Raw genomic sequence first — 18,431 nt, 5'->3', positions numbered from 1 at the left:
TACGTTTTATGCCAATTCGAATAAAGTGACAAACTTATAGTGCAAAATAGCAGCTTGGAGATACAATTCCATCAGTCATATAAATATTACGTATCCTGAATCATGCTGGGGATACATGTCAGACCCAGCCGGGTCTCCCTACAGCTGTTTCAGCTACCGTCGTCTTCAGGGGAGCAGTTAAACCTATTGTACCAAGCTCCCTATATTTATACCCACTAAATTAAGCTAATGTGCTCACCTGTCCTTATCGTTATCCTGAGTACCGCCTGGTGTTGTACGGGGGCGTGTGCGTGGAGCTGCCCGGATAACTGGACGGCAGTCCGTAACATCATCCGGTCGCGCCACACTCTGCACAAGCGTCTCCCAGTGTCCCGTCCGTTGCCATGGAAATGTCTGTCCCACCCCCACACGCCACGTGACCGTGACGCGCGAGTGTGTCATACATCCCCCAGGCACACAGCGGTTCGCCCATTGGCCTACTCGTCCTAGCTTGCCGCCCTCCTAACATGATGTACAGCCCATAGCCTCCTTGTCACCTAGCAACCCGGCCTCATCACCCCACCCACCCAAAACGGCACCATCAGGACTAACACAGCGTGTATCAAAATTATTAAATCTAAATCAAAAAAATCAAAAGATTGGGAAAATGTTATTCCCCAGAAACTGTCATCTAGGCAAATAAATTACAGCACAATTCTAATTGGGGACATGTTAATCCTACCCATCTAAATGGCCGTTCTCACCCTTAACATCATCCTAGCCGTAATAATCACATCTTGGGGCTGGCCATATGTCAATGTACTAACATCTATTCACATGTCTTCTGTACACTGTAAATGCCTCTCAACCAATCTAAACCAAATCATAAAAAATACAATACATACACATTACATTAAAACACGAACGGGAGTATCAGTGTGGAGAAGGTATCCGCTATTAAATTGTAGTGAAATTAAAGCTAAGAACAGCAAACCTGGTTTCTAAACCACACATCCTCTATAGAAAACATGATAAAGTTAATTCCTCATTAAGCCCAACTGGGGCCATGGCATTTAGCAAATATATCCATCGACTTTCCTGCTTTAATAGCTGTTTATTTCGATCACCACCCCTCCTCAGTGGTGGTACATGGTCAAGAGGCATGAATTTGAAGTCCTTTATTTTATGACCACAGTTCGCAAAGTGTCTGGCCATCGGTGGTGTGCTTGGTTCCAATATTTGTAGTGCTTTTTTGATTGATGAACGGTGCATGGATATTCGTTCTTTAAGCATCCGAATTGTTTTGCCCACGTATACTTTTTTACAAGGGCATATGATAATGTATGTCACGTACCGGGTATCACAAGTCATTCTGTATCTTAGTGTATGTTTAACTCCCAGCTCGGGATGCACAAATTCTTTGCCTGTCAGCATAAACATACAGTTGGCACAGCCACCACATTTGAAGGCTCCCCTCTGGAGGCTCAGCCAATTTGAGTTTCCCATCACTCCAGGGCTGATGTCATACTGCGTGATCCGTTCCTTAAGATTCTTGCTCCTCTTATAGCTAAAGAGGGGTGTATTGGCACAGAATCAACTCAAAGAAGGATCCGTCTGGACAATGTGCCAGTGTTTCAGTATAGACTTTTTGACAAGACCCGACGTGATTGAGTAGGTGCTTGAAAATACCAAACGTTCTATTTCCGCACTTTTCGTTTTGGGAACCAGCAGGTCCTCACGTTTGAGCCCCAGACATTTTGTAATTGCTTGTTTCACTTCCAATGGGTCATAGCCCCGCTCAATGAATTTTTGCCCCATATTTGCTAAAGCCTCTGGCAGTTTGGTATGGTCCGAGGTAATACGCGTCACCCTTACTAATTGAGAGTAAGGGAGTCCATTCTTTAAAGGTTGTGGGTGAAAACTAGATGCGAGAAGAAGCGTATTCTTATCTGTAGGTTTTCTAAAAACGCTTGTGGTAAACCTTCCTTCGTCAATTCCTACCAACACATCCAGAAACTCCATTTTTACTTTATTAAATCGATACGTAAATCGAATAGAACCAGGTCTGCTGTTCAACCTTCCAACAAATTGAATCAATGCTTGCTCACCACCAGTCCACAGCATGAAAAGGTCATCTATAAATCTAACATAAAATGAGATGTATTTTGCAAAATCTACATCATTCATAATATTGTTCTTTTCAAAATTGTACATGAATAAATTGGCGTACGATGGGGCCATATTAGACCCCATCGCGGTCCCATGGAGTTGCAGAAAAAAGGAGTTATTAAATAAAAAATAATTCTTGTGTAAAATAATCTCAATCAATAATAACAAAAAATCAACTGGTGGACCCTCATAATGTGGACTGGTGGTGATAGCACTCCTAACCGACTCGATACCTTCTGAATGGTCAATACTGGTATATAAACTAGAGACGTCCAACGTCACCAAAAGACAATCAGTTGGCGGTGGTCCAAATTGCTCCAATTTATTAATAAAGTCAGAGGTGTCTTTAATAAAATAGGGAGTATGTTGAACTACAGGTTGTAAGTAATAATCGACATATTGTGACAAAGGTTGTCCCAATGACCCTCTGGAGGAGATGATGGGTCTACCCGGAGGATCCACCAGACTCTTGTGCACCTTCGGTAGGATATACAAAAGGGGGATCCTCGGGTAGTCCTGCACGAGAAATTTCTCGGTCTGCTCATCTATCCAGCTATTGTTACAGCCTAATTGAATGATGGAATCAATTTCCTTCTTGAAGTTAAATGTGGGGTCAAACTGGAGTCTTTTATAGCAGGTTTCATCTGACAGCTGCCTCATTACCTCCTCAATGTACTTAGATTTATTCATTATAACAATGCCCCCGCCTTTATCGGCGGGGCGTATCACAATATCGGCATTGTTGTTTAAAGTCTTGATCGCTAATGACTCCTCCTTATTCAAATTTGAGTATTTGATCCTACTTTTCCGTAAGATCGGTATCGTATCCATCCTCACTAAACGCATAAAGGTCTCGATTGATGCGTTAGTCGAGGGTGGATCAAAGGTGCTAGCAATTTTAAACGGAGTTGATTTATACTCAGAAGCTGTTCGCTTATTGAAGAAGTCTTTGAGACGCAGCTGCCTATGAAACCTGTAGAGTTCGACCTCAAAATCAAAAGGTTTCTGTCGATGAGTTTGGACAAACGACAGACCCTTGGCTAACACTGCAGCCTCTGAATCAGTCAATTTATATGAAGATAAATTAAACAGGGCTACCTGCGGGTCGTCCTGGGGTATTTTTCTCTTTGATTTTTGATGCCTGACGCCCCCTCGCCTGCAAGGTTTTCTAACTCTTTTTTTCTGACGAAGTTTTGTTGCGTGAGGGCGCTTTGTCTCCTAAAAAATGTCTAGATTTGCTGGAATTATCTGAACCACTCAAGGATGTGTTATATTCAATATCAGTATATTGTCTAGGTTGTCGTCTCTTGAACGTCTTACACTAGTACACTGTTGCCACTGTTGTCTATTAGTTTGAGGTATCAACCAAGGATACACTCGAAAGTCCCTATAGTCCTCTTTGACTTTCTTATATTTACCTTTCTTAAAGGCTAGCAAATCTGATTTAAATGTTGCTATATTTTCATCCAATTTAGTTAACCAGTCAACACTGTTATCGGCTTTGATAATATCTAAACCTGCAATCTCACAGGCTTTGATATCCTTCTCCACAGCTTTAATGTCGGCGTTCACCTGCTGGATGACCAAGAGCATTAAATCAAAACTACACTGATTAAGGATCAAACACCATTGTCTGCAAAATTCCTTACAATTACGTCCCAACGTAGGTTGATTTTTAATTCTAAAACCTCTCGGGACTAAATTCTCTTTATGATATTGAGACAATGTCAGCCCATGAAGTTCAAGTTCCACTAATCTCTTACGCAACCTTAATAGATCAGTATGAACCTCCTGCGGACTGTCCTGATCAAAAGCCAACTGATCAGTGTTAGAAAAAAGTATTTTAGATATATCTTTATCCTGAAATCTCTTGGTCCCAGTGATGTCGCCGACACCAAACTCCATCGTTCTACACGTGTGCACTCAAAGAGCAGGAAACTGAGCACTATAATATGCACCCTCGCACCATGTGCACCAAGTGCAAAACAATACAATACATACAACAACCTAACAACATGTAATTAAAAACTAATATCGCGGTGCAGTCCAAATCCAGTTCCAGGAAATCAATAATTGTATATCATGGTCCGCACAACACTGTCCACATCTTATGCAGGGTGCCCGGTTTGGGGTCATTCAGATTAAACACTACCACACCATGAGGCTCCTATTGGGACTTATGTTGTAGAAGAAAACCAGCACTCCTTAAATGTCCAACAAGTACGTTTTATGCCAATTCGAATAAAGTGACAAACTTATAGTGCAAAATAGCAGCTTGGAGATACAATTCCATCAGTCATATAAATCTTACGTATCCTGAATCATGCTGGGGATACATGTCAGACCCAGCCGGGTCTCCCTACAGCTGTTTCGGCTACCGTCGTCTTCAGGGGAGCAGTTAAACCTATTGTACCAAGCTCCCTATATTTATACCCACTAAATTAAGCTAATGTGCTCACCTGTCCTTATCGTTATCCTGAGTACCGCCTGGTGTTGTACGGGGGCGTGTGCGTGGAGCTGCCCGGATAACTGGACGGCAGTCCGTAACATCATCCGGTCGCGCCACACACTGCACAAGCGTCAAAAAAGTCTATACTGAAACACTGGCACATTGTCCAGACGGATCCTGCTTTGAGTAGATTCTGTGCCAATACACCCCTCTTTAGCTATAAGAGGAGCAAGAATCTTAAGGAACGGATCACGCAGTCTGACATCAGCCCTGGAGTGATGGGAAACTCAAATTGGCTGAGCCTCCAGAGGGGAGCCTTCAAATGTGGTGGCTGTGCCAACTGTATGTTTATGCTGACAGGCAAAGAATTTGTGCATCCCGAGCTGGGAGTTAAACATACACTAAGATACAGAATGACTTGTGATACCCGGTACGTGACATACATTATCATATGCCCTTGTAAAAAAGTATACGTGGGCAAAACAATTCGGATGCTTAAAGAACGAATATCCATGCACCGTTCATCAATCAAAAAAGCACTACAAATATTGGAACCAAGCACACCACCGGTGGCCAGACACTTTGCGAACTGTGGTCATAAAATAAAGGACTTCAAATTCATGCCTCTTGACCATGTACCACCACTGAGGAGGGGTGGTGATCGAAATAAACAGCTATTAAAGCAGGAAAGTCGATGGATATATTTGCTAAATGCCATGGCCCCAGTTGGGCTTAATGAGGAATTAACTTTATCATGTTTTCTATAGAGGATGTGTGGTTTAGAAACCAGGTTTGCTGTTCTTAGCTTTAATTTCACTACAATTTAATAGCGGATACCTTCTCCACACTGATACTCCCGTTCGTGTTTTAATGTAATGTGTATGTATTGTATTTTTTATGATTTGGTTTAGATTGGTTGAGAGGCATTTACAGTGTACAGAAGACATGTGAATAGATGTTAGTACATTGACATATGGCCAGCCCCAAGATGTGATTATTACGGCTAGGATGATGTTAAGGGTGAGAACGGCCATTTAGATGGGTAGGATTAACATGTCCCCAATTAGAATTGTGCTGTAATTTATTTGCCTAGATGACAGTTTCTGGGGAATAACATTTTCCCAATCTTTTGATTTTTTTGATTTAGATTTAATAATTTTGATACACGCTGTGTTAGTCCTGATGGTGCCGTTTTGGGTGGGTGGGGTGATGAGGCCGGGTTGCTAGGTGACAAGGAGGCTATGGGCTGTACATCATGTTAGGAGGGCGGCAAGCTAGGACGAGTAGGCCAATGGGCGAACCGCTGTGTGCCTGGGGGATGTATGACACACTCGCGCGTCACGGTCACGTGGCGTGTGGGGGTGGGACAGACATTTCCATGGCAACGGACGGGACACTGGGAGACGCTTGTGCAGAGTGTGGCGCGACCGGATGATGTTACGGACTGCCGTCCAGTTATCCGGGCAGCTCCACGCACACGCCCCCGTACAACACCAGGCGGTACTCAGGATAACGATAAGGACAGGTGAGCACATTAGCTTAATTTAGTGGGTATAAATATAGGGAGCTTGGTACAATAGGTTTAACTGCTCCCCTGAAGACGGCGGTAGCCGAAACAGCTGTAGGGAGACCCGGCTGGGTCTGACATGTATCCCCAGCATGATTCAGGATACGTAAGATTTATATGACTGATGGAATTGTATCTCCAAGCTGCTATTTTTGCACTATAAGTTTGTCACTTTATTCGAATTGGCATAAAACGTACTTGTTGGACATTTAAGGAGTGCTGGTTTTCTTCTACAACATAAGTCCCAATAGGAGCCTCATGGTGTGGTAGTGTTTAATCTGAATGACCCCAAACCGGGCACCCTGCATAAGATGTGGACAGTGTTGTGCGGACCATGATATACAATTATATATATATATATATATATATATATATATATATATATCCCTGAGTGTGTGGGGGTGTCGGTACGTGTGTGTCGGCATGTCTGAAGCGGAAGGGTCATCTAAGGAGGAGGTTGAGCAGATGATTGTGGTGTCTCCGTCGGCGACGCCGACACCTGATTGGTTGGATATGTGGAATGTATTAAATGCAAATGTGTCTTTATTACATAAGAGATTGGACAAAGCAGAGTCCAGGGAAGTAACAGGGAGTCAATCCATGGCTTTGGCTGTGTCACAGGGCCCTTCATGGTCTCAGAAACGTCCCCTGTCCCACGTAGCAGACACTGATACCGACACGGATTCTGACTCCAGTGTCGATTACACCCAAGGGTAGCCAAAAGTATTCATTATATGATTATTGCTATAAAAGATGTTTTGCATATCACAGATGACCCCTCTGTCCCTGACACGAGGGTATGCATGTTTAAGGAAAAGAAACCTGAGGTAACCTTTCCCCCGTCTCATGAGCTGAACGCCTTATTTGAAAAGGCTTGGGAGACTCCAGACAAGAAACTGCAGATTCCCAAGAGAATTCTTATGGCGTACCCTTTCCCCGCGCAGGACAGGGTACGGTGGGAATCCTCACCCAGGGTGGACAAGGCTTTAACGCGCTTGTCCAAAAAGGTGGCGCTACCATCTCCAGACACGGCAGCCCTCAAGGATCCTGCTGATCGCAGACAGGAGACTACCTTAAAATCAATTTTCTCTAACGTCCTAAGTGGATGCTGGGGACTCCGTAAGGACCATGGGGGAATAGCGGCTCCGCAGGAGACTGGGCACATCTAAAGAAAGCTTTAGGACTAACTGGTGTGCACTGGCTCCTCCCCCTATGACCCTCCTCCAAGCCTCAGTTAGATTTCTGTGCCCGACGAGAAGGGTGCACACTAGGGGCTCTCCTGAGCTTCTTAGTGAAAGTTTTAGTTTAGGTTTGTTATTTTCAGTGAGACCTGCTGGCAACAGGCTCACTGCATCGAGGGACTAAGGGGAGAAGAAGCGAACTCACCTGCGTGCAGAGTGGATTGGGCTTCTTGGCTACTGGACATTAGCTCCAGAGGGACGATCACAGGCCCAGCCTGGATGGGTCCCGGAGCCGCGCCGCCGGCCCCCTTACAGAGCCAGAAGAGCGAAGAGGTCCGGAAAAATCGGCGGCAGAAGACGTTCCTGTCTTCAATAAGGTAGCGCACAGCACTGCAGCTGTGCGCCATTGCTCTCAGCACACTTCATACTCCGGTCACTGAGGGTGCAGGGCGCTGGGGGGGGCGCCCTGAGACGCAATAAAACATGATAAAAATACCTTACATGGCAAAAAATACATCACATATAGCTCCTGGGCTATATGGATGCATTTAACCCCTGCCAGAATATACAGAAAAACGGGAGATAAGGCCGCCGAAAAGGGGGCGGGGCCTATCTCCTTAGCACACTGGCGCCATTTTCCCTCACAGCTCAGTTGGAGGGAAGCTCCCTGGCTCTTCCCTGCAGTCACTACACTACAGAAAGGGTTAAAAAAAGAGAGGGGGGCACTAATTAGGCGCAGTATTAAAACATACAGCAGCTATAAGGGGAAAAACACTTATATAAGGTTATCCCTGTATATATATATATATATATATAGCGCTCTGGTGTGTGCTGGCATACTCTCCCTCTGTCTCCCCAAAGGGCTAGTGGGGTCCTGTCCTCTATCAGAGCATTCCCTGTGTGTGTGCTGTGTGTCGGTACGTTTGTGTCGACATGTATGAGGAGAAAAATGATGTGGAGACGGAGCAGAGTGTCTGTAACAGTGATGTCACCACCTAGGGGGTCGACACCTGAGTGGATGTACTGTTGAAAATTACGTGACAGTGTCAGCTCTGTATAAAAAAAAACAGTGGTTGACATGAGACAGCCGGCTACTCAGCTTGTGCCTGTCCAGACGTCTCATAGGCCGTCAGGGGCTCTAAAGCGCCCGTTACCTCAGATGGCAGATACAGACGCCGACACGGATACTGATTCCTGTGTCGACGGTGAAGAGACAACCGTGATTTCCAGTAGGGCCACACGTTACATGATTGAGACAATGGAAAATGTTTTATACATTTCTGATAATACGAGTACCACCAAAAAGGGGTATTATGTTCGGTGAGGGAAAAACTACCTGTAGTTTTCCTGAATCTGAGAAATAAAATGAGGTGTGTGATGATGCGTGGGTTTCCCCCCGATAACAATTGATAATTTCTTAAAAAGTATTGGCTGTATACCCTTTCCCGCCAGAGGTTAGGGTGCGTTGGGAAACACCCCCTAGGGGGGATAAGGCGCTCACACGCTTGTAAGAACAAGGGCTCTACCCTCTCATGAGATGGCCGCCCTTAAGGATCCTGCTGATAGAAAGCAGGAGGGTATCCAAAAATGTATTCACACACATACTGGTGTTATACTGCGACCAGCAATCGCATCAGCCTGGAGGTGCAGTGCTGGGTTGGCATGGTCAGATTCCCTGACTGGAAATATTGATATCCTAGATAAGGATAGTATATTATTGCCTATAGAGCATTTAAAAGATGCATTTCTATATATGCATGATGCACAGCGGAATATTTGCCGACTGGCATCAAGTATAAGTGCGTTGTCCAATTCTACCAGTAAAATGGTCAGGTGATGCGGATTCCAAACGGCATTTGGAAGTATTGCCTTTGAAAGGGGACATTTGGGGTCGGTCTTTTAGACCTGGTGGCCACGGCAACAACTGGGAAATCCACGTTTGTACCCCAGGTCGCCTCTCAAAATAAGACGCCGTATTATCAGGCGCAGTCCTTTGTTGGCAAGCGGACAAAAGGTTCCTCTTTTCTGCTCGTGACAGAGGGAGAGGAGAAAGGCTGAAGAGATTACCCAGTTCCCAGGAACAGAAACCCTTTCCCGCCTCTGCAAAGCCCTCAGTATGACGCTAGGGCCTTACAAGCTCAGGCACGGTGGGGGCCCGTTCTCAATGAATTTCAGTGCGCAGTGGGCTCACTCGCAAGTAGACCCCTGGATCCTTCAGGTAATATCTCAAGGGTACATATTGGAATTCGAGACGTCTCCCCCTCGCCGTTTCCAAAAGTCGGCTTTACCGACGTCTCCCTCTGACAGGGAGGCAGTTTTGGAAGCCATTCACAAGCTGTATTCCCAGCAGGTGATAATCAAGGTACCCCTCCTGCAACAGGGAACGGGGTATTATTCCACACTGTTGTGGTACCGAAGCCAGACGGCTCGGTGAGACCGATTCTAAATCTAAAATCTAAAATCTTTGAACACTTACATACAGAGGTTCAAATTCAAGATTGAGTCACTCAGAGCAGTGATTGCGAACCTGGAAGAAGGGGACTACATGATGTCTCGGGACATCAAGGATGCTTACCTTCATGTCAAAATTTACCCTTCTCACCAAGGGTACCTCAGGTTATGGTACAGAACTGTCACTATCAGTTCAGACGCTGCCGTAGGGATGGTCCACGGCACCCCGGGTCTTTACCAAGGTAATGGCCGAAATGATATCCCTTCGAAGGAAGGGAATTTTAGTTATCCCTTACTTGGACGATTCCCTGATAAGGGTAAGATCCAGGGAACAGTTGGAAGTCGGTGTAGCACTATCTCAGGTAGTGTTGCGGCAGCACGATTGGATTCTCAATATTCCAAAATCGCAGCTGGTTCCGACGACTTGTCTTCTGTTTCCTAGGGATGTTCCTGGACACAGTCCAGAAAAAAGGTGTTTCTCCCGGAAGAGAAAGCCAGGGAGTTATCCGAGCTAGTCAGGAACCTCCTAAAACCGAACCAAGTCTCAGTGCATCAATGCACAAGGGTTCTGGGTAAAAATGGTGGCTTCCTACGAAGCAATCCCATTCGTTAGATTCCACGCAAGAACTTTCCAGTGGAACCTACTGGACAAATGGTCCGGGTCGCATTTTCAGATGCATCAGCGGATAACCCTGTCACCAAGGACAAGGGTATCCATCCTGTGGTGGTTGCAGAGTGCTCATCTTCTAGAGGGCCGCAGATTCGGCATTCAGGACTGGGTCCTGGTGACCACGGATGCCAGCCTGCGAGGCTGGGGAGCAGTCACACAGGGAAGGAATATCCAGGGCTTAGGGTCAAGCCTGGATACATCACTTCACATAAATATCCTGAAGCTAAGGGCCATTTACAATGCTCTAAGCTTAGCAAGACCTCTGCTTCAAGGTCAGCCGGTGTTGATCCAGTCGGACAACATCATGGCAGTCACCCACGTAAACAGACAGGGTGGCACAAGAAGCAGGAGGGCAATGGCAGAAGCTGCAGGGATTCTTCGCTGGGCGGAAAATCATTTGATAGCACTGTCAACAGTATTCATTCCGGGAGTGGACAACTGGGAAGCAGACTTCCTCAGCACGACCTCCACCCGGGAGAGTGGGGACTTCACCCAGAAGTCGTCCACATGATTAAAAAACTCGACAGGTATTGCGCCAGGTCAAGAGACCCTCAGGCAATAGTTGTAGACGCTCTGGTAACACCGTGGGTGTACCAGTCAGTGTATGTGTTCCCTCCTCTGCCTCTCATACCCAAGGTACTGAGATTGATAAGATGGAGAGGAGAAAGCACTATATTCGTGGCTCCGGATTGGCCAAGAAGGACTTGGTAACCGGAACTTCAAGAGATGCTCACGGAGGATCCGTGGCCTCTACCTCTAAGAAGGGACCTGCTCCAGCAAGGACCCTGTCTGTTCCAAGACTTACCGCGGCTGCGTTTGACGGCATGCCGGTTGAACACCGGATCCTGAAGGAAAAAAGGCATTCCGGATGAAGTCATCCATATCCTGATCTAAAGCCAGGAAGGATGTAACCGCAAAAACATTATCACCGCAATTGGCGAAAATATGTTGCGTAGTGCGAGGCCAGTAAGGCCCGACGGAGGAAATTCAACTGGGTCGATTCCTACATTTCCTGCAAACAGGAGTGTCTATGGGCCTGAAATTGGGGTCCATTAAGGTTCAGATTTCGGCCCTGTCAATTTTCTTCCAAAAAGAACTAGCTTCAGTCCCTGAAGTTTAGACGTTTGTAAAAGGGGTACTGCATATACAGCCTCCTTTTGTGCCTCCAGTGGCAATTTGGGATCTCAATGTAGTTTGGGTTCCAAAAGTCACATTGGTTTGAACCACTTAAATCTGTGGAGTTAAAATATCTCACATGGAAAGTGGTCATGCTGTTGGCCCTGGCCTGGGCCAGGCGCGTGTCAGAATTGGCGGCTTTATCCTGTAAAAGCCCTTATCTGATTTTCCATTCGGACAGGGCGGAATTGAGGACTCGTCCTCAGTTTCTCCCTAAGGTGGTTCCAGCGTTTTCACCTGAACCAACCTATTGTGGTGCCTGCGGCTACTAGGGACTTGGAGGAATCCAAGTTGCTGGATGTTGTCAGGGTCCTGAAAATATGTTTCCAGGACGGCTGGAGTCAGGAAATCTGACTCGCTGTTTATCCTGTATGCACCCAACAAGCTGGGTGCTCCTGCTTCTAAGCAGACTATTGCTCGTTGGATTTGTAGTACAATTCAGCTTGCACATTCTGTGGCAGGCCTGCCACAGCTAAAATCTGTAAAAGCCCGTTCCACAAGGAAAGTGGGCTCATCTTGGGCGGCTGCCCGAGGGGTCTCGGCTTTACAACTTTGCCGAGCAGCTACTTGGTCAGGGGCAAACACGTTTGCTAAATTCTACAAATTTGATACCCTGGCTGAGGAGGACCTGGAGTTCTCTCATTCGGTGCTGCAGAGTCATCCGCACTCTCCCGCCCGTTTGGGAGCTTTGGTATAATCCCCATGGTCCTTACGGAGTCCCCAGCATCCACTTAGGACGTTAGAGAAAATAAGAATTTACTTACCGATAATTCTATTTCTCATAGTCCGTAGTGGATGCTGGGCGCCCATCCCAAGTGCGGAGTGTCTGCAATACTTGTACATAGTTATTGTTACAAAAATCGGGTTATTATTGTTGGGAGCCATCTTTTCAGAGGCTCCTCTGTTATCATACTGTTAACTGGGTTCAGATCACAAGTTATACGGTGTGATTGGTGTGGCTGGTATGAGTCTTACCCGGGATTCAAAATCCTTCCTTATTGTGTACGCTCGTCCGGGCACAGTATCCTAACTGAGGCTTGGAGGAGGGTCATAGGGGGAGGAGCCAGTGCACAGCAGTTAGTCCTAAAGCTTTCTTTAGATGTGCCCAGTCTCCTGCGGAGCCGCTATTCCCCCATGGTCCTTACGGAGTCCCCAGCATCCACTACGGACTATGAGAAATAGAATTATCGGTAAGTAAATTCTTATTTATACACATACAGGGGCCTTGCTCAGACCGGCGGTAGCGTCGGCATGGGTATGTAGCGCAGTAGCAGCGTGGGCAGATATCTTGTCATCTGACATTGACACCCTAGATAGGGATACCATTTTATTGACCTTAGGTCACATTAAAGACGCAGCCTTATATATGAGAGACGCTGCAAGAGACGTTGGGCTGTTAGGTTCAAGAGCCAACGCCATAGCTGTTTCTGCTAGACGAGCCCAGTGGACCCGCCAATGGATGGGGGATGCTGATTCAAAGAGACATATGGAAGTTTTACCTTACAAGGGTGAGGTCTTATTTGGGGAGGGTCTAGAGGACCTGGTTTCCACGGCTACCGCGGGTAAATCCTCTTTTTTGCCTTATCAAGTAGTTAGGACTGCTGTATCAGAGAAGCCGTGAAGTGGCCAGCAGCTAAACATGTGTTTGCAAACATTTGTGACGAATTCTCTGAATTTTATTACCAGATAGATTCAGGGATGGTTACAGGTAATTTTCAGTGTGCGGAGGGGAATTTGGGGGTGGGGATTTGCACCCCCCTTCCTCTTTGTTTGTTTGTCTGTGACCCCTCCCCCTTCCAGCACCTGATATATAATTATCTCCAGGTATGATTGAGCAGCTTCCAAATTGTTTGTCTGCTTGTGTGCATGAGGCATTGAATGGGAGCAGCATTTGGAAGGCATGCTGTTCCTTGTAGTGCCAATGGGAGATCCTGGGGGTGGCTGCCTGGTAAGTTAGCTCTCAGTCTGGAACTGTTTTAGTAATGGCCTTTATTATGAGCCGTACTGTGACAAATTACATGGCCCAATGTGGGCACTGCTATCAAGTAGTTAGGACTGCTTTATCAGAGAAGCCGTGAAATGGCCAGCAGCTAAACATGTGTTTGCAAACATTTGTGACGAATTCTCTGAGTTTTATTACCAGATAGATTCAGGGATGGTTCCAGGTAATTTTCAGTGTGCGGAGGGGAATTTGGGGGTGGGGATTTGCACCCCCCTTCCTCCTCTTTGTTTGTAAATCCTCTTTTTTGCCTTATGTTCCCCCACAGCAAAAGAAAACACCACAATATCAGATGCAGTCCTTTCGGTCGCATAAGTCCAGAAGAGGTCGGGGCTCTTCCTTCCTCGCCAGAGGTAAGGGTAGAGGGAAAAGAATGCCTGCGACGGCTAGTTCCCAGGAGCAGAAGTCCTCCCCGGCTTCTACTGAATCCACTGCATGACGCTGGGGCTCCGCTGAGGGAGTCCGCGCCGGTGGGGGCACGTCTTCGACTCTTCAGCCAGGTCTAGGTTCTGTCAGACGTGGATCCTTGGGCGATGGAAATTATATCCCAAGGCTACAAACTGGAATTCGAAGAGGTGCCCCCTCGCCGATTTTTCAAGTCGGCCTTGCCAGCTTCTCCCTCAGAGAGGGAAATAGTTTTAGCTGCAATTCAAAAGCTGTATCAACAGCAAGTGATTATCCGGGTTCCCCTAATCCAACAGGGAAAAGGGTACTATTCAACCCTGTTTGCGGTCCCGAAACCGGATGGCTCGGTCAGACCCATTCTGAATCTAAAATCCCTAAACCTGTACTTAAAAAAGTTTTTTGGTGTCACTAGACATAAAGGATGCATAACTTCATGTCCCCATATATCCCCCTCATCAGGCGTACCTGAGATTCGCTGTACAGGACTGTCATTACCAGTTTCAGACGTTGCCGTTTGGGCTTTCCACGGCCCCGAGGATTTTCACAAAGGTAATGGCGGAAATGATGGTGCTCCTGCGCAAGCAGGGAGTCACAATTATCTCTTACTGGGACGATCTCCTGATAAAAGCGAGATCGAGAGATCAATTGATGAAAAGCGTCTCGCTCTCCTTGAGGGTGCTGCAGCAGCACGGCTGGATTCTAAATCTACCAAAGTCACAGTTGATGCCAACGACTCGGCTATATTTCTTAGGCATGATTCTGGACACGGAACAGAAGAGGGTTTTTCTTCCAGTGGAAAAAGCCCAGGAACTCCAGAACATGGTCAGAGACCTGCTAAAACCAAAAAGAGTGTCAGTCCATCAATGCACTCGAGTACTGGGAAAAATGGTGTCGGCCTACGAGGCCATCCCCTTCGGCAGGTTCCATGCGAGGACATTTTCAGTGGGACCTTCTGGACAAGTGGTCGGGGTCCCATCTACAAATACATCAGAAGATAAGCCTGTCCCCCAGGGCCAGGGTGTCTCTCCTGTGGTGGCTACAGAGTGCTCACCTTCTCGAGGGTCGCAGATTCGGGATTCAAGACTGGGTTCTGGTGACCACGAATGCAAGCCTCCGAGGATGGGGAGCAGTCACACAAGGAAGAAATTTTCAGCGACTATGGTCAAGCCAGGAGGCGTGTCTACACATCAATGTACTGGAACTGAGGGACATATACAACGACAAGCGGAGTATCTTCTTCGCGACCTACCGGTTCTGATTCAATCAGACAACGTCACAGCCGTGGCTCATGTAAACCGCCAAGGCGGGACAAGGAGCAGAGTGGCAATGGCAGAAGCCACCAGGATTCTTCGCTGGGCGGAAAATCACGTAAGCGCGCTGTCGGCTGTCTTCATTCCGGGAGTGGACAACTGGGAAGCAGACTTCCTCAGCAGACACGATCTCCATCCAGGAAAGTGGGGACTTCATCAGGAAGTTTTTGCAGAGATAACAAGTCATTGGGGACTTCCTCAAATAGACATGATGGCGTCACGCCTCAACAAGAAGCTTCGGAGGTATTGTGCCCGGTCAAGGGACCCTCAGGCAGTAGCGGTGGACGCCCTGGTGACACCATGGGTTTTTCAGTCGGTCTATGTGTTCCCTCCTCTTCCGCTCATCTCAAAAATATTGAGAATCATAAGACGAAAAAGTGTGCAGACAATACTCATTGTTCCAGATTGGCCTCGAAGGGCCTGGTATTCAGATCTTCAGGAAATGCTCTCAGAAGATCAGTGGCCTCTTCCTCTCAGGGAGGACCCGTTGCAGCAGGAGCCCTGTGTGTTCCAAGACTTACCGCAGTTATGTTTGACGGCATGGCGGTTGAACACCAAATCCTAGCTGGGAAAGGTATTCCGGAGGAAGTCAGCCCTACTCTGATAAAGGCTAGGAAGGAGGTGACGGCGAAACATTATCACCGTATCTGGAGGAAGTATGTATCTTGGTGTGAAGCCAAGAATGCTCCTACGGAAGATTTCCATCTGGGCCGTTTTCTCCACTTTCTACAGACGGGAGTGGATATGGGCCTAAAGTTAGGCTCCATTAAGGTACAGATTTCGGCCCTATCTATTTTCTTTCAGAAGGAATTGGCTTCTCTCCCAGAAGTCCAGACTTTTGTAAAGGGAGTGCTGCACATCCAGCCTCCTTTTGTGCCCCCAGTGGCACCATGGGACCTTAACATGGTGTTACAGTTCCTAAAAACCTAATGGTTTGAACCTCTTCAAACGGTTGACTTAAAATTTCTCACTTGGAAAGTGGTCATGTTGTTGGCCTTGGCGTCTGCAAGGCGGGTGTCTGAATTGGCGGCTTTATCTCACAAAAGCCCCTATCTGATTTTCCATGTGGATAGAGCAGAGTTGAGGACTCGTCCTCAATTTTTGCCTAAGGTGGTTTCATCGTTTCATATGAACCAACCTATTGTGGTACCTGTGGCTACGGGTGACTTGGAGGATTCCAAGTCCCTTGATGTAGTCAGGGCCTTAAAATTTTACGTAGCCAGGACGGCTCGTATTAGGAAAACAGAGGCACTGTTTGTCCTGAATGCAGCCAACAAGGTTGGCGCTCCTGCTTCTAAGCAGACTATTGCTCGCTGGATCTGTAACACAATTCAGCAGGCTCATTCTATGGCTGGATTGCCGTTACCAAATTCGGTAAAGGCCCATTCCACTAGGAAGGTGGGCTATTCTTGGGCGGCTGCCCGAGGCGTCTCGGCATTACAGCTTTGCCGAGCAGCTACTTGGTCGGGTTCAAACACTTTTGCAAAATTCTACAAGTTTGATACCCTGGCTGATGAGGACCTCGTGTTTGCTCAATCGGTGCTGCAGAGTCATCTGCACTCTCCCGCCCGGTCTGGATTTTTGGTATAATCCCCATGGTCCTTACAGAGTCCCCAGCATCCTCTAGGACGTAAGAGAAAATAAGATTTTAAACCTACCGGTAAATCTTTTTCTCCTAGTCCGTAGAGGATGCTGGGCGCCCGTCCCAGTGCGGACATTTTTCTGCAAGGCTTGTATATAGTTATTGCTTACATAAGGGTTATGTTACAGTTAATATCAGTCTTTGGCTGATGCTGTTTTGTTCATACTGTTAACTGGTTGCGTATGTTCCATGTTATACGGTGTGGACGGTGAGGGCTGGTATGAATCTTGCCCTTAGATTAACAAAAATCCTTTCCTCGTACTGTCCGTCTCCTCTGGGCACAGTTCTTTAACTGAGGTCTGGAGGAGGGGCATAGAGGGAGGAGCCAGTGCACACCCATCTAAAGTCTTTAGAGTGCCCATGTCTCCTGCGGAGCCCGTCTATACCCCATGGTCCTTACGGAGTCCCCAGCACCCTCTACGGACTAGGAGAAAAAGATTTACCAGTAGGTTTAAAATCTTATTTTTTTCAGGTATGGGGGCTAATTCAGACCTGATCGTTGCTGAGCTTTTTCGCACAACAGTGATCAGGTCTGAATTGCGCATGCGCCGGTTCCACAGTGCATTGGCACATGCCAGAAAGTCGGTGGCTGTCTCAGCCCAGCGATCGCCTCTGCCTAATTGACAGGCAGAGGCAGTCGGTGGGCGGGTCGGTGGCATTTGTCCTCCGTTTAGGGGGCGCCGTCTGGGCAACGCAGGTGTGGCCGGACCAATTGGGGGGCGGGCTGCTGGGGCTGCGTGACATCACACGCAGCCACTGCTACCCTCACAGCGACGGGTAGCTCCTTGCCAGCGTGCAGGAGCTGTGCTGGTGGGGAGCTACCCTTCAAGTACAAAAGCATGCTTTTGTACTTGTGCGACAGGGCAGGCCTGACATGCGGAGCGGACTAGCCCTGGGCGTCCCCCCGCATGTCAGGAAAGCTGATCGTAGATGTGCTAAATTTAGCACATCTACGATCAGGTCTGAATAAGGCCCATTGTTCATTAGAGCGACAGTAAAAAGTTTGGTAGTGTCTAGCTGGATCCCTAAAGGTCAACTTGCACAAAGTCAACATGAGAAAAAGTTCGACACAATCAAAATTTCGACATAAAAATGGCTGACAGGAAAAGGTCGACATGCTTTTTTAAAGTTTTTGGGCTGTCAATTTTAACTTTCAGTGCACGGACCCCCAATTAGTTCACTGCATCCCCTCTCATGGCTCGCTTCACTCGCTATGCTTCGGGCAAGGTTACCGTTCCCAGTCGTAGTCCACGTGGATGGTTTTCAATCTCCTGCTTGTTGATCATGCCTTACATCATAAATGTCATAAACATGGAAAATAGTAGCATTTGCTTTTAGCTCCAACTGTGCTTATGACATTAATTTTGGTGTCCCATTCCTGTGATAGTTATATTGTGTATTGTTTAACATTAGACTCTATCTAAATTCACCAT

The 18,431-nt window shown here is 47.0% G+C and overlaps 1 protein-coding gene across 3 annotated transcripts in view; it reads left to right on the top strand.

The window, feature by feature from the left end:
• CCDC57 (coiled-coil domain containing 57) overlaps positions 1 to 18,431 on the top strand; it is a 289,296-nt gene that overhangs the window by 73,087 nt on the left and 197,778 nt on the right. The gene's annotated exons all lie outside the window — the stretch shown is intronic.

This window comes from Pseudophryne corroboree, chromosome 3 (assembly GCF_028390025.1).
Source record: "Pseudophryne corroboree isolate aPseCor3 chromosome 3, aPseCor3.hap2, whole genome shotgun sequence".
Taxonomy (NCBI): Eukaryota; Metazoa; Chordata; class Amphibia; order Anura; family Myobatrachidae; genus Pseudophryne; species Pseudophryne corroboree.
The sequence above is the reverse complement of the archived record's forward strand: the minus strand, read 5'-3'. Positions and strand labels throughout refer to the sequence as shown.